The following is a 15,657-nucleotide window of genomic DNA, read 5'->3' on the forward strand; positions in this document are numbered from 1 at the left end:
ATACAACACTGCTGGCACCACTGAGATGTAGGAACTTCTCCAGAGTGCACTGATTGCATTCTGCAGACCAAGCTTCAGGCAAATTGGAGACAGCAGGAGCTGGAGCTGGAGCAGAGCAGCAAACCAGGGACAGGGACAGCAGCTGCATGGGCAAGCTGGGACGTGGATGGATACAGAACCATGGGATGGTTTGGAAAGAAAGCTTAAAAACCTCCTGGTTCCTGTCCCCTGCTATGGGCAGGGACCCTTTTCAGCAGGTCAGGCTGCTCTGAGCCCCATCTGGAACATGTCCAGGGATAAGGCATCCACAACCACTCTGGGCTGCAAATGATGCATTGCCACTGCTGCAGACCCCAAAGGGCATTCTGTAGGTTTTGGGGGGAACCTTATGGTAAAAGCACAGGGAATCAGAGATGTTTTGTTTAAATAGAAGGCAGGATCTGTCCCAGCCTGAGGGAAACAGGAGCTGTGGGAAGCACAAAGTACAATGTGATCCATCCTTAAGCATTTCATGGCCTGCTGTAATCAAGGCAGCAGGTCACTCTCTCTTTTATATTTTGCAAACCACTTTCTTTGTAGTGGATATCTGGTCTGGGGAAACTTTTTTTGCAATCATGGCAATAAGTTACTTTTATTGGCAACAGTAGGAAAGATTCAAAACTCAGCAAAACAGGATTATTTCTCCAGCACAATAATAACAGGGATTTGAGAAATCTTGCCCCTGTGCTTTATCTTTCATCAACATGAGACCAGAGGTCTTTCAGCCTGGGATAATTCCAGAAGAGAAAATTGCAGCAGAAATCCTTTTTCATGTCTTGCAAGAATTGCCCATGAAAAGGTTTTTCCTCTAGAAAGAATGTTTGGTCTTTCTTCCCTGATCTGTTCCCCCTCCCACTGACAACATTCTTTTTCAAAACATACACATGTTTATTTAATCTTCCTTTATTTCAGCTGGGGGTTTGATTTATTTCCTGGTTGGGTGGGATGCATTTAATTAAGAAAAAAAAGAAAACACAGCTTCACCAACATCATTCATCCTCATGATTTTGTAAACAATGCTGCAGTGGTAGGTACATACAGTCATCCAGTTTTTCCCTCCATGTGTCTGTTGAGACCAAAGAAGCAGGAGGATAATCATGTCCTTAGGGCAGGAAAAATATATGGATTTGTTTTATAGACCTACACATATTTCACCTCTGAAATATATGATAACATTGCCAGCACAAGGCTGGGATGGGGATAGGAAATGATCAATTATTTGCTCTTCCAGGAGTCTTCTGTCCTTCTGATCAACAGATCTGGGTCCCTTTAGCCTGTTCAGCATAGCTCCAAAAAAGGGAAGGGAAGGGAAGGGAAGGGAAGGGAAGGGAAGGGAAGGGAAGGGAAGGGAACTGCAAATCAAAGCCCTGAGACTCCATCCAGTTCTCACAGACACAAGCAAGTGTGTGTATTTACTGAGGTGCAGTTCAAGTGTTCTAACTGTACTTTGTAGCTCTTTCCCATGCCAGTCCTGAAGCAGACAGGCAGATAATGCTTATTAATTTAGCCTAGGAAGACCTCACTAAAACCTTCTGAAGACACAAGAGGTAAGATGTCATCTGAGATTAGGTGAATCTGAATTTTGGTGTCTAAAATCTTGTTATTACATCTTAAATATTAAAATAACTGAAAATTTTAATAGGCTGACACGTATTAAAATATAAGGTAACATTACTCAATTGAGGCAAGGATGAGGACAGCAATCAGCAATCAGAATCTCCAAATGGTGGAAGAGCATTGAGACAGACACCAGGAATTGTGTCCGTGCCATGGCAAGGGGGTTGGAACTGGGGATTCTTTAAGGTCTCTTCCAACCCAAACCATTCCATGATTCCATAATCAAAACCAATTGAAGAGAGGGCAGCTAAGAGCAAGTGGAGACTGTTAAGCCAAACAGATTTTGTCTACTCCTCTGAGAGGTTTTAATTCACATTGAAAAACAAAATCTCCAACATTTGGAAGATTGTGAGACCTTGTATTCCAGCCATAAATTCTTCTGCTGTACCTAAGAGACACGACTCTTGAAGAGGTTAAGTTCTTGGTAAGTAAAGTTCTTAGCAAGCAATCTTTTCCCACTGAGTTGGCCTCTTCAGGTTTCTATTTGTGCTGCTAATGAGGTTCCCACAGTCTCCAGGAAGCTGGTCTGAGTTCTAATTAAACAAGACTTGAGGAACTCTTCTGCCAAAGTAAGCTCTGGGCCTGCCCAGCCCATTGCCAGAGGAGTCCTGCAGGCTGGATGCATGGAGCCTGGAAATGTAAATCACATCTTGACTCGGGGAGTTCAACTCTCCAGTGAGGGTGCTCTCTACAGCTGCAGCATTTATTAAACCTTTGCCATCATCCAAAAACAACACTCACAACTTGAACAGTCCCCAAGGCTAGAGAGTCTTCCAGGATCCTTCTGGCCATGTTCTGATCAGGAGATCTGGGCTCCTCTGACCTCTTGAACATGGTCCCAGGCAGTGAGAAACAGGACCTTGGACAACACGGCCCTGGGACTCCATCCAGTCCTTTACACAAAATATGCAGGAATACACATTTGCTGGTATTGGAATATGCTTGTGGAGCTGCAGTGTTCCAGAAACAACCATGGCAGGACTAAAAATGCCAACTGGAGCAACATGTCTCCATGGGTTCCCCAGTTTTTCAGAGTGTTTACTAAATGTATTTTCTTATTATCTGACCCATTTTAACTGGTGAGTGCCAAAATGCTTTCATTCACTCCAAATGGAAATGCCAAGCCTTCCATTCAATGGAAATCACAACTGTGTCCTCCTCGTGAGTGTTGCTGTAAGAAAAGGGGCTGATTGAAAAACACTAAACTGGCTTCTGTTCCACTCCCATAAGAAATTTTTTCATGGTGTTTTATGCCAGGTCCTGTGATGAGGACCAGCAAAGAGAGAGTGGGATAACTCTCCAAGGAGATGTTTGTGGCAGAGACAAGATTAGCGTGTGCTCATCCCAGGCCAACACAAACCATCCAGCCTGGGAGCACTCAGGCATGTGACAGTGTCTGCAGGCTCTGACCAGACAATGGAGGTTTTCCAGCCAGTGCTGCCATAAAATCCCACAGTCCCCAACCTCTCCCTCCAGGCTGAGGAGAAGCAATCCTCACACAGCCTGTGTGACACAAAGAAAACAGCCTGTGGGTCTGTTTTAAAGGAACAGGTTATTGCTCAGGCAAACCAAGACCACTGATGGAGGAAAATGTGTCCAGTTTCCTAATTATACCCCTTTGTGGAGGAGACCACTTGGCCATGCCTGTATTATGTGTTTGGAAGCTCCTTCACCCCAGCTAGGCCTGACACAGGGGTGGACAAAGGAGAAAGTTCATGGTATCTCCTCCTTCCTACACTAAACTCAGGAAGTCTGCACCAGGCCCAGGCCCCCAGTGAAGGTAAATCCTGTGAGCTGGTGACCTCCACATGTTTGTGGTTCCAAATCCCACAGATCTGGTCAGAGGGAAGAGAGGACATTGGAGCATCTCTGGCATGGGAGGAAGAAGTGCCTGGTGCACACACTGAGGTCTCTTTCCAGCATGGAGGGAAACATCTAAGATCAAAGGCTCCCTGCCAGGCATGAGCAGGGAGGCTGAGCCATCCCTCACAGTCAGGACTGACTTCACCTTCAAACTGAGGTTTTATGGCTGTAAATCTGGCTTAGCTTTCCCAGGCCAGTGTGTGCAATAATGTGGAACAATCCTTCCCGAAGAAGGGGGTCCCAGGTGGCCTGTGCTTGTGTAGGGCTGTGAGAGCTGATTGCAGAGCAGGTCCTACAGCATCAAACCATTAAGGGCCATACATGCTGCAATAAAACTGTGGAAAGGTTCCTCTTGCCAGGAAAATGTTTAAAGGCTTTTTTGTGGATAAAGCAGCGTTATCATGGGAGCTGAGTGCCTTAGAGGAAATATTAACAGTATGTGTGGCCAGATAAGCAGGAAGGAGTGAGTAGGAGCTGCTGCACCACACAGCCCACTGCTTGCCCCAGCTGCATGTCAAAGAACCTACATGGGGAGGGAGCAGGGAGAGAAATCCAAGGATTGCTAGCAAATGTTAAAACACTCAGCTCTGGAAAAGTCCTGTCTGACAACTGAGGAGCCAAGAGACACAGCACTGAGCATGGAGAAGGGCAGGGTGCTCAACCCAGTTGCTCCACAGCCTCCATCATCCCAATCCAGGAGCTGCTGGCATCAGTGGAGGGACTCCCATGGATTTGGCCAGGGCTTGAATTGGGCCCTTTGGGAACCAGGACAAAAGACAAAGTGGCCGACTTTAATTGATGGCTCATCCATCACTGCTGCCCAAACTCCTCCTGACAAGTAGAGGAAAAACCCACAAATTAAGTGACCATTGCCTGCCTTCTCTTTTCTTGCTGATTGTAAAGGAGAACTTTTGACCTTTCTGCCTCATACATCACAGCTTGGCAGGAGCTGGTCGCTCACCCCAGCTGAACTGTGCCACGCATGTAGCCCCACACAAGAGGTGCCTTTCACGTGCTAAATGATCCTTTCCCTGCTCCTCCTCTGCTCTACCACAACAATATAGAGAGGGACAATGGCCCAGCTCCATGGCAGGAGGAGGAGGAGGCTCTCATTAGGAGCCTCTCGTTAGGGATGAAAGACTGGCTGGATCATCCCACTGTCTTTTTCTGCCTCAGACTCATTTCTGGAAGAGGCTGGTGGGTGTCGCAGACATCTTTTTATGGAAAATCCTTTCCTTAGGATTTTTCCTCCTGAGAAGCTGAGAGGCCTCAGGAACAAAATGTAAACAATGGTTATCTGCTGCTGTGGAATGCAACAGGTGGATCTGTGATTGGTCCTGGTGAAACCTTTTCTTCTATTCTTTTAGTATAGTTTTAATGTAATATATATTATAAAATAATAAATCAAGCCTTCTGAAACATGGAGTCAGATCCTCATCTCTTCCCTCAACCTGAGACCCCTGTGAACACTGTCACAGGTGGGAAGCATAACTCTTATCCTGAAGGGGTTTTACCTGAAGGGGTTTTACCCTCCATACAAGCTCAGCAGCAGCAAAATCACTTTGCACAGAGCATGGTCAGGATGTTGTCAGTGGAACTGGGGGACAACAAAAGGCTGCTTGGGTCTGGGCATTGCACAGGGAGCCAGCAGCATCCTGAGGACAGGATGGGAATATGGAGAGCTCTCCAAGGACTTGAGGCGGGCTCTGAAACCCTTAAGCTTGCCCTGCATTGGTGGGGTCAATCTCACCCCAGGCAGAGTGGCTGGGATAAGCCCCCTGCAAAGCCCCACAGAGGCACAAAAGATGGTAATGCCTGTGAAACACTGGGCTGTGGAGACACTGAGTGCCTTTGGGATGTGCACATGGAAGCACAGCTCCCTGGGGAAAAAAAAATGAGCTGTTTCTCCAGAAGGGTCCATGTCTAAGAAAAAACTCCTCTGCCATTAACTGAAGAAGGCAGCGTGGTGGCTTCAAAAACCACTGAAACAGATATGATGACACAAGAAGCTGCTAATTACCAGGGAAAGTGAAAACATGAAGCCAGCTTACTGCAAAATCAGGATTTTGCTGGAAAACCTTTCCTAAAGCTCTGCACTAAGGTACTGGCCAAAGGCAGGATGGCTCATACCAGGCACATGCTGCCTTGCCCCACCAAGAGCAGGTGCTGTGCAGAGGCTGCCAGTCACGTGCAGTTATTGTGCAGAGAAATCCTTGCCTGCTTTGAATTCAGGGATGTGCTGCTGGAGGAAAAAACACCCTTACAAATCCCACAGATTTAACAAAACCATGTGTTTCAGTGCTTTGGCGTGGTCAGGGACTGTCTCACAGAGCAGGACACAAACCTGAGTGAAGAAAAAGCTGCAGGTGTTGCTGCAAAGGCATTTTTAGGCTTTGCTGCAGAGAGCATGTTGCAGTCCACACTCCCACCTTGGAATCTGGAGCTCCTGACCACTCCTTGCTCTCAGAAAGGTCACAGTCAATCGTCTCTCAGTGACAGAAAAAATAATCCAGCAGCAAAGTCTGGATGCAAGCAGAAATAGCAGAAAATTTGGGCCATTTTTTTCTTGACAGACTGTTTTCCCAGCTGGGTGGCACTGGATTATGTTGCAAATGTGGGGTTTCTGCTCCCCAAGTGAAAACCTCTGCCAGATTTGTTCATGAATTTATTTGGTGCTCTGGGGCAAGTCCCCAGGTCAGTGCCCAATATGTCACCTTTTCCTGGGGACATCAGCCCTGCCATGCCCTGGGGACTCCTTGGGAGGCATTTCACCCCTGTCACAAGGGTGGTGATGAAAGTGCACAAGATGTGAAGATCTCAGGTCATCTCCAAAGTGGTCTTCACCCCCTGAGCCAGGTTTTTGTTGTGGCAACAGCAAGCAAACATTGCTTAAAAGACCAATGAAACAATGCCAAAAATGAACCCACCTGATAGTTCTTCTCCTTAAAATCATTCTGCACTGTGCCTCAGCTTGCTCTGTACCTGTGAATTTGGGAAGCAAAGCCTGAAAACCCAAGGAAGGGAAAATAACAGAACCTAAAATGAATAGCTCAGTATTTTTAAAATCCTGAACTTTTACAGCACTTTATGAGCTAATTTGGGCTCCATTCATGACCTTTCACACACAGAGAAGGATCAGATCAGCACTCATGACCTTCCCTACCGGTGCAGAGAGTTGTTTCTGTGCTGTATAAAATTGTTTAGGTTGGAGAAGTACCTCAGGTTCATCGAGTCCAACCTTTCCCCCAGCACTGCCAAGCCCACCACTAAAATATGCCAAGTGCCACATCCACACATCTTTTAAATCCCCCCAAGTATGGTGACCCCACCACTGCCCTGGACAACCCATTCCAGTGCTTGACAACCCTTTTCATGAAGAAATTTTTCCTAATATCCAATCAAATCTTTCATGCTCTGTTCTTTTCCAAAACAAGCACTTCAAGCATCAGTTTGGGCTAAAGGCAGAGAGGAAAGGGAAAGTACCACCAAGCATGGGTGAGGAAATTTAAGATTGTGGGGTGGATATCAATCCTTATTCTGGCAGTGGCTCACACAGCAAAACCTGATGTCTGTGAGTGCTTTTTTCAGGCACCTTTACTGGAGCTGACAGAGAAAGCAAAGAAATCCCAAATCCAGTCACTGGCAAACAGGTATTACACCATTTTGGTCTCAGTCATACATGAAACTTCTGAAACACTTGCACCAGGCATCTCAACTGGTCAGTGTCAAATTCTTAGTTAAAGGCTGTAGGGGACAGGATCAGAAATTATTTTTGAATGTGGCCAGAAACCAAACTGCCTGTAATGAGGCTTTGGCTACACAGGAGAAAGAGAACCTGGGGACAAATTTCCTTCACTGAAAAATCAGACCAGAACATGCTGACAAACCCCCCCATTTCCAAGATGTTCAAAACCACAGGCAGACCCTGTTCCTTGTCTGACAGCTCAGGTGATGGTGGGGTTGGGGTGTGACCCTGTGGGTTCACACCTTCCAGGCTGCAAATGGGAGAGCTGAGCTTGCAGCTGGACAGCAAAGTTCATGTAAACATTCAATGCTCTCTTCAGAGGGGCCATGTCATCCTTGGGTTTGATTAATGTGGGATGTTACTCTCCAAATGAAACCTTTTTTCAAACCCAGGGCTGCTGGGCTGAGCTCGTATCAATCACTCTCTAGCAGTGGTGGGAGCAGGGTGCAGGGATCCAGAAAGGGCAAATTCCTGGTCTGCAGCAGATCTGTGTCCTGAAAACTCATACAGTCCTGGATAAAGAAAAGGAAAAGCAGGAAAAAGGTTTGGTGAAAGATGAAGGAATCTGAAAATGATGAGGGCTTGAGGTAAGCAGGAGAGAAATGTTTGTTCCTGTAAGCAGAAAATCGTAGAGTCATTGAATTATTTTGGTTGGTCCTTAAAAATCATCCCTGCCATGGGCAGGGAAACCTTCCACTATCCCAGGTTGCTCCAAGCCCCATCCAACCTGGCCTGGAACAATTCCAAGGATATGGCAGCCACAGCTTCTCTGGGCACCCTGTGCCAGGGCCTCACCACCCTCACAAGAATTTCTCCTAACAAAAGAATTCTTCTTCTTCAAGTCAAGAATTTCTCCTAACAGACAGCATGGAGCGAAGAAATGGCTGATGCCATCCCCACAGCTTCGTGTTTTCACCTCCTTCTAGTGAGGGACCTGGGGCTGAGGAAGAAAATCAGAGAGTGGTGACACCAGTGCTGGTGTGCAGGGCCAGCAGAGCTTTTTCCATTGCAGGGAGTTTGGCCCTTGCTTCTTAGGAGGGGGGAAGAATCATTGTTTTTATGGGCTCAGAAATATGCATAAAAAATTTCCCAAGCCTAAAAAAATAATTGTTCAAGGAGCTCTGTGCATGTCTTTGTAATTGCTGCAAGAAAAAAAATAAATAAAAAAAAATAAAAAAAAGAGGCTGAGTTGTTGCATTCTGGTCCTTTTTTGGAGCAGGGCCAGGAGGTAGGTGTTACCAGCAGCTCCCTGCCAGGATCAAGAGAAGCAGCTCCCAGCACTGATTTCTGACAGCCTGGCAGGTATTTGATACCTTGGTCCCACGCTCCTTGAAAGAGAAACATCTGTTCCCCCGGGACTTTCTTTCCCCCGCGTCATATGGGCAGCACTCCGTGCCCATCCCCAGGCACAGCCAGGTCCTGCCGCTGAGAAAAAGGAGGAGGGGGCTGGGGGGAGCCCAGCTGGGGGCACAGAGCCCTCCTGGCCACAGGGGATGGAGGCAGATGAAAGGAGTGTGTATTTTCCCAGGTGATTCCAATAGCATCTCAAAGCCCCGGCTTTCTCACTCTGCCTTCAGCCCCAAAACAAACAAACTGGTGCCAATTTGAGTGCGCCAGGGCCCGGCTGATGTGAGGCTCTTGTTGTGTTTTCACAGTCAGCAGCTGAGTGGAATTCAAAGGGGAAAGAAAAAGAAAATAATAATAGCAGATTGATAAGATTCCCCAACCCTTTCTGGTTAAAATCCCAGCCAGGCTTTGCAAAAAAATGAGCCCAGAGAAGCCAGGGTTATTCCAGCACAAGAATATCAAAGCTAAAAATGAGGAGAGCTGTCCCAGCAGGGATCAGTGAGATTGCAGCTTGCTTTCTCTTAACTCCTGCTGCCCCAGATAAGGGCACATTTTGGGGACATTGAGACCCCTGGGGCTGGAGCATCATCCATCAGCTCACCAAAGCCAGCAGCACTGCTTCCAGGGCTCCAGGACGAGCCTCAAATGCCTCGAGTCAGGAGGGCCTTTCATCAGAGCACCTTGGTCCTGGTGGATCTGGGTTGGTAATTCTTGTGATCACTCAGCAGGTGCTGGCTGTGTTCAGGCTTGCAGATACTGCTAGGAAAAAATAAAAAATTAAAAAGGGACATGGGGAAATGTGTTCTGCCATTCCCAGTGAAGGTGGAGATCAGGTTGGGGTGTGATTGCTGCAGGAATCACGGAAACATAGAGTCACTGAGGTTGGAAAAGACCCCTAAGATCACTGAGTGCAACATCACCCAGCATCACCACTAAGCCATGTCCACAAGCATCACACCCACACATTTTTTCATATTTCCATTAAAAAATATTTATTATTTAACAAGTTCCATCATTTTCCCTGGTGGTGGAACTTATTATCCCACTTCTTGCAATGCCTGATCACCCTTTTAGTGAAGAAAGGAGCTGCTCCCCACACAGCCCCAGTCTTCTCCCATTTCACATAAAATAAAATCCAGCAGCCTCCCCCTCCTGCTGCACACCTTGGACATGAAGTGTTTCTGTTTCAGACTTAAGGAAAGGATCACATGCTCAGAAACTTCCCTCCCACTCCCCCACCATCCTATTGCATTACCTAAAAAAGGAGAAAAAGGAAGGAAGGAAGGAAGGAAGGAAGAAAGAAAGAAAGAAAGAAAGAAAGAGAGAAAGAAAGAGAGAAAGAGAGAGAGAAAGAGAGAGAGAGAGAAAGAGAGAAAGAGAGAGAGAGAGAGAGAAAGAGAGAAAGAGAGAGAGAGAGAGAGAAAGAGAGAAAGAGAGAGAGAGAGAGAGAAAGAGAGAAAGAGAGAGAGAGAGAGAGAAAGAGAGAAAGAGAGAGAGAGAGAGAGAAAGAGAGAAAGAGAGAGAGAGAGAGAGAAAGAGAGAAAGAGAGAGAGAGAGAGAGAAAGAGAGAAAGAGAGAGAGAGAGAGAGAAAGAGAGAAAGAGAGAGAGAGAGAGAGAAAGAGAGAAAGAGAGAGAGAGAGAGAGAAAGAGAGAAAGAGAGAGAGAGAGAGAGAAAGAGAGAAAGAGAGAGAGAGAGAGAGAAAGAGAGAAAGAGAGAGAGAGAGAGAGAAAGAGAGAAAGAGAGAGAGAGAGAGAGAAAGAGAGAAAGAGAGAGAGAGAGAGAGAAAGAGAGAAAGAGAGAGAGAGAGAGAGAAAGAGAGAAAGAGAGAGAGAGAGAGAGAAAGAGAGAAAGAGAGAGAGAGAGAGAGAAAGAGAGAAAGAGAGAGAGAGAGAGAGAAAGAGAGAAAGAGAGAGAGAGAGAGAGAAAGAGAGAAAGAGAGAGAGAGAGAGAGAAAGAGAGAAAGAGAGAGAGAGAGAGAGAAAGAGAGAAAGAGAGAGAGAGAGAGAGAAAGAGAGAAAGAGAGAGAGAGAGAGAGAAAGAGAGAAAGAGAGAGAGAGAGAGAGAAAGAGAGAAAGAGAGAGAGAGAGAGAGAAAGAGAGAAAGAGAGAGAGAGAGAGAGAAAGAGAGAAAGAGAGAGAGAGAGAGAGAAAGAGAGAAAGAGAGAGAGAGAGAGAGAAAGAGAGAAAGAGAGAGAGAGAGAGAGAAAGAGAGAAAGAGAGAGAGAGAGAGAGAAAGAGAGAAAGAGAGAGAGAGAGAGAGAAAGAGAGAAAGAGAGAGAGAGAGAGAGAAAGAGAGAAAGAGAGAGAGAGAGAGAGAAAGAGAGAAAGAGAGAGAGAGAGAGAGAAAGAGAGAAAGAGAGAGAGAGAGAGAGAAAGAGAGAAAGAGAGAGAGAGAGAGAGAAAGAGAGAAAGAGAGAGAGAAAGAGAGAAAGAAAGAGAGAAAGAAAGAAAGAAAGAAAGAAAGGAAAACTTTAATATCTTTTCTGGCAAATCTTTTTTTTTATCACAAGCTTCAGGAATAGGAGCAAAGTGGGGTTAAGCAGGGGGGAGAGGCCACATGCTGCCCACCGAGTGATGGGTTCTGGGGGGCAGCAGTGCCCTGCCAGAGAGGAGAGGAGACCTCTGAGGCCACCAGAGACAGACAGACAGACAGACAGACAGAGAAGGGACCAGGAGCTGCAGAGCAAAGACACAAGCTGTCAGGCAGTTAACAGGGAGGTGAGGACTTGATGGACAATAAGCCAAAGGGTTGGAAATGGCTGGCAGGCAGCACAGAAGGCTGCTGGAGCAGGGACAGGCTGCAAGGCCAGGATGTCATTAACAGGGTGGCAGTTCCCCAAAATAAGAGTGTGCTGGGAGAGCAGCACCTTGGCTCCTGCTGACCTGCACAAGCTCTGTGAGCTCTTTGAAGCAGGCTCCTGCTGGGGCTGGGACGCGCACAGAGGCGCCCACCGCGCTGTGCTGGCTGCAGGGCCAGGAGATGTCATTAGTGCCTGGAAACCCCTGCGTGGGTTTTGGCTGATGGCAGCCACTCTGATAGGATATAAAGAAGGGGACCTGCTGAGCAAATGGCATCTTACCGTCCCCTGCCCTGGATGCAAAGGGAATCAGCCTCTGGGAATGGGAATTTCTGCTCGTCCTCGCCAGGCGCTGTCGCTCCTCTCCTTTGGGAGGGAGAGGGATTCAGTGCCTGTATTAAATCTCTGAATCCTGCAGTTACAGGAATTGTTAAGAGAAGCACATTGTTGGAAAGAAACAGAAAAATTGAACTAAATCTGTCTCAGAAGCCTAAAAGCAAAGGGGAGTAAAAGGGTCTCATATTAACCAAGTCTTATGTGACTCTCAAGCTCACCTTTGCTTTTCTGGGATGCTGCAGGGCTGTGATCCCACCTCAGGACTGGCACGGCACGTGTCCACTTCTCATTATTCCCTCCATGGCTGCATCCAGCTCCACTGAGTGCAAATTCAAACCTTGCAGGTGTGTGGAGTCTTTCCAAGGATGTCTGAGAATCCCCCTGTTCTGCTGTAGGCAGGAAAGAGAGAAGGGCATTAAAGCTGAGGTCTCACATGCAGAACTGCTTCAGCTGGGTCCCCATTCCCTGCCCGCTGCAGGCTGCCTGGGAATGGATGTGGTTTAGGGGGAAAGCCTTATTTAGTAGGGAAAAAAAAAAGAAAAAAAAAAAAAAAAAGAGAGGTTTTATCACCTGGATGATCTCAGCAATCTGCTAGAATGAGCAAAAACAAAGTCAGAAGTGAGCAGTTGGAAAGAGGAAAGAAGGTCTTTAAGAGAGTGTTGATAGAGTTGTGACACCACAGCCCAAGGGGAGCGTCCCTGCATTGGGATTCAGGAGCAGGGACATTTCCCCTGCTCAGAGCTAGCCAAGGGTGGAGATTTCTGACGTGTCCTGTCCCCAGCCTGTCCCCAGCCTGTCCCCCTGTCAGTCCGTGCAGAGACAGCGGGGGACCAGGGACACATGCCACCCACAGCACAGCAGCAAGGTTTGGATCACACCCTCTTAAAAGATCAGCAGTAAACCTCAGAAAACAATTCAAGAATGGCAATGACAGATGAGTTCGTTCTACTGCGTCTGGAAACGCTGCTTGTCCTTTCCAGCCTCTGCCCTGGGGACCAGGATTCCAGTTTGAGACTTCCAGGGGGGAGCTCCCCCTCCTGCCAGTGGGATCCTGTTGTGCTCCCTTGGATGTTCTACAAACCCTGCTTGGGGCTGTGTTTGGCAAAAAGGCCCAGGCTTTCAGCACGGGGCAGACATGCTTGCTTTGACTGCATTGAAAGGGAACACAAATATGTCTGTAAATGCAGCCATCTAGGAAAGGATCCACTTTTGTTTCCGAAAAATCAGCATCCTCCGGTCTAACAGCAAGTGTTACTCTGTGTTTCGAGCCAGCCCAGATCTAATCATTGACAACAAAATAATTCCCCTCCCTTGCTCTGCCCAGTAACTACTCCCAATATGTCATTTCAGTGTCAAACTTCCCAGAGTCATTACCCTCCCCAGCATCAGACTCCACGGCGACGTGCAGGGCAGCCTGAGCCAGAGGCTCCTGCCACAGTCAGCAAACAAGCATGTTTCACATTAGGCACATTAAGGGGAACAGCCTATTGCAGGGAATATTAAATTAAAGGAAAGCAGCAAGGAGAAGGACTCGACCCTGGTTGTGCACAGAGGAACAGAGGAGCAGCTCCACATTTACAGTGTGGAGCACATTGCAATTCCCTCAGTCTGTTTGTGCTCTCTACGTTTACAGACACACCTGTGTTAAATAACTCCGGGGACAGGTGGCAAAGTCACTCTTCTGTTACCTCCTGTGCATCTCAGGACAGTCTTGTTATGCCATAAAGTCCTTTACCGTGTGACTCTAAAAAGGGAAAACCTCTGTGGTGCTACACCAGAGCTCCAAGGAGGAGCACAGCCTTGCTGGGAAGTGTTTGTGTGTGTTTGTTGGGTGTTACCTGACACACCTGCCACTGCAGCAGCCCAGGCCTGGGGGGTTTCTTGCCTATGGCACAGCACCAGTGCTGCAAACCTCGTGCTCAGACCCCAATAAATCAGCAAACCTGTCCCATCTCCTCCCCTGGGCAGACTCCAGCTGCACCACAGCCACTCGCCTTCCCAGGTATTCCCCCTCAGTCCCTGAAGACCTTTCACAAGGAGGAACACATATTTTTTCCTTTGCTCCAGGTCTTTCCCACCTCCTGTCAGCCTGTAGCAGTTGGGAAAAATATGAGATTCTCAGAAAGGATTTACTAAAACCAATACAAAATGCAAACCTGTGTGTACTTCTGCATCGGTGCTTTGCCACATGGGATGGCTCAGCCACCAGCAGTGCAATCTCTCATGGTTTGTGGGGCCAGACCCCTCACAAAGCAAACCTAAAAAACCAGAAAGCACTTGAAATGCCAGGAAAAAAAAGGGAAGAGAAGTATTTTCAGGGTAATGCAAAACTGAGACCATGGAAAAAGCAGAGACACTACAAGAACGACCTGGGTGAGAGGTACTGCTCACCATGTCTGGGGTGTGTGAGTTTACAGGTGAAAACTTCCATGTGCTGTCCCTGGGATCCATGGGGTGTCCAAACAGCTGGGAATAAAGTGGGATCCTCCAAGGGCATGGTTAGAAGATATACCCTGTGTCCAAGTACTTGTAGTAATCACACACCCTCAGGTGTCCCCTGCCTGCAAAGTGAAATGAGTTCATGACAGCGGTTGAATTTTTTTATTATTATAATTACTAATTATTATTAACAGATGTGATTTACTTGTGAGAGGTGAAACATGCCATTACCATCTCTCAGAGGAAAGGTGGTGGCTGAGGAAGGCACAGCAATAGAGCAGCAGATGCCCATTCCCTCCATGCAGCATCTCCCCAGCAGATGTTGATGTTGCTGGGGCCGTTCTGCCAGATAATATCTTTGTATGTACACTTTACACCACATTTGTTTTAGAAACATAATCCAGGGTGTACTAGAAGCCAGGTGGGATCCAAGGTACAGCAGATGAGGTCTAGGAGAGCCTTGCATAAGTGCAGTGAGTTGCACATTCATAAAGATCAGAATTACTCATCTGGAGCTATTTGTAGCCGAAGTGGACCCAGGGTTGAAGCAGCTGGATTGAAATAGTTAGGGAACTATGGGCTCAGCAATGCTAGACAGAATGGTTTGGCTCCTTGTGAAGATAGAGGTCAGAAGGAAACTTCAGATCCTCCTCCAGATCCAGATTTTTCTGCAGCTTGAGCATGCTTAGATGTGAAGGTCTGGCTTGGCCTTTTCCCTGCTGCTAACAGCATTCCTTGTGAAACATGCAGCGTGCCCAAGAGTGCTAATGCCTTGCAGACCTGGGTTGTGTCATTCCCCAGCGTTATTTATACAGAACTGTTTAAAAACACAGGGGAAATCTTGTAGCAGTATCTATGGGGAAGGTTCGCTTTATCTAATTTTATCCTCCTACAAGCTGCGAGCCTTAAACCCACACCCCACTTAGAGACAGCTGAAATCTTCAAGGCTGCTTCACAAAGGACAGAGAAAAGCCCCTCCAGCAGGTCATGTGTCAATCCTGAGCTGGATACACATCCTGGGAAGAGGAAAATCACCTTCTGGCCGTGTGTCCTTCTGCCCCAGCCGCACAGTCAGCTCTGAGCAGTTGCTGCAGCTAAAGGCTTGGCTGGACCTGGGTGGATCAGGGAGGATGAATTGTGTTGGTGTGACTAAAGGACCTGATCTCCATTTTCAGCATTGACTTAAGCAGCCCTAGCCAGGTTGTTAGAGCTGTCAGGGACCTAAAAATACCGATAATGATTTGCAGGCTGTTACAGTAAGAGATGCCAGGCTGTTACAGTAAGGGATGCCAGGCAGTTCAGCAGACTTTGGGCTCATTATATCATCACATAACTGCCTGCTTGCTTTCAAAGGAGTTTCTTCCCCCATTGTCCCAAAAGCCTTGCACACAGCCTGCACACAGCTCCTGTGGCAGAGTGTTGGTATAACTTGTCTGAGCAACTCGGGACACCTCGTCCCCAGTTGTGGACTC

The sequence above is a fragment of the Geospiza fortis genome, unplaced genomic scaffold (assembly GCF_000277835.1).
Source record: "Geospiza fortis unplaced genomic scaffold, GeoFor_1.0 scaffold23, whole genome shotgun sequence".
Taxonomy (NCBI): Eukaryota; Metazoa; Chordata; class Aves; order Passeriformes; family Thraupidae; genus Geospiza; species Geospiza fortis.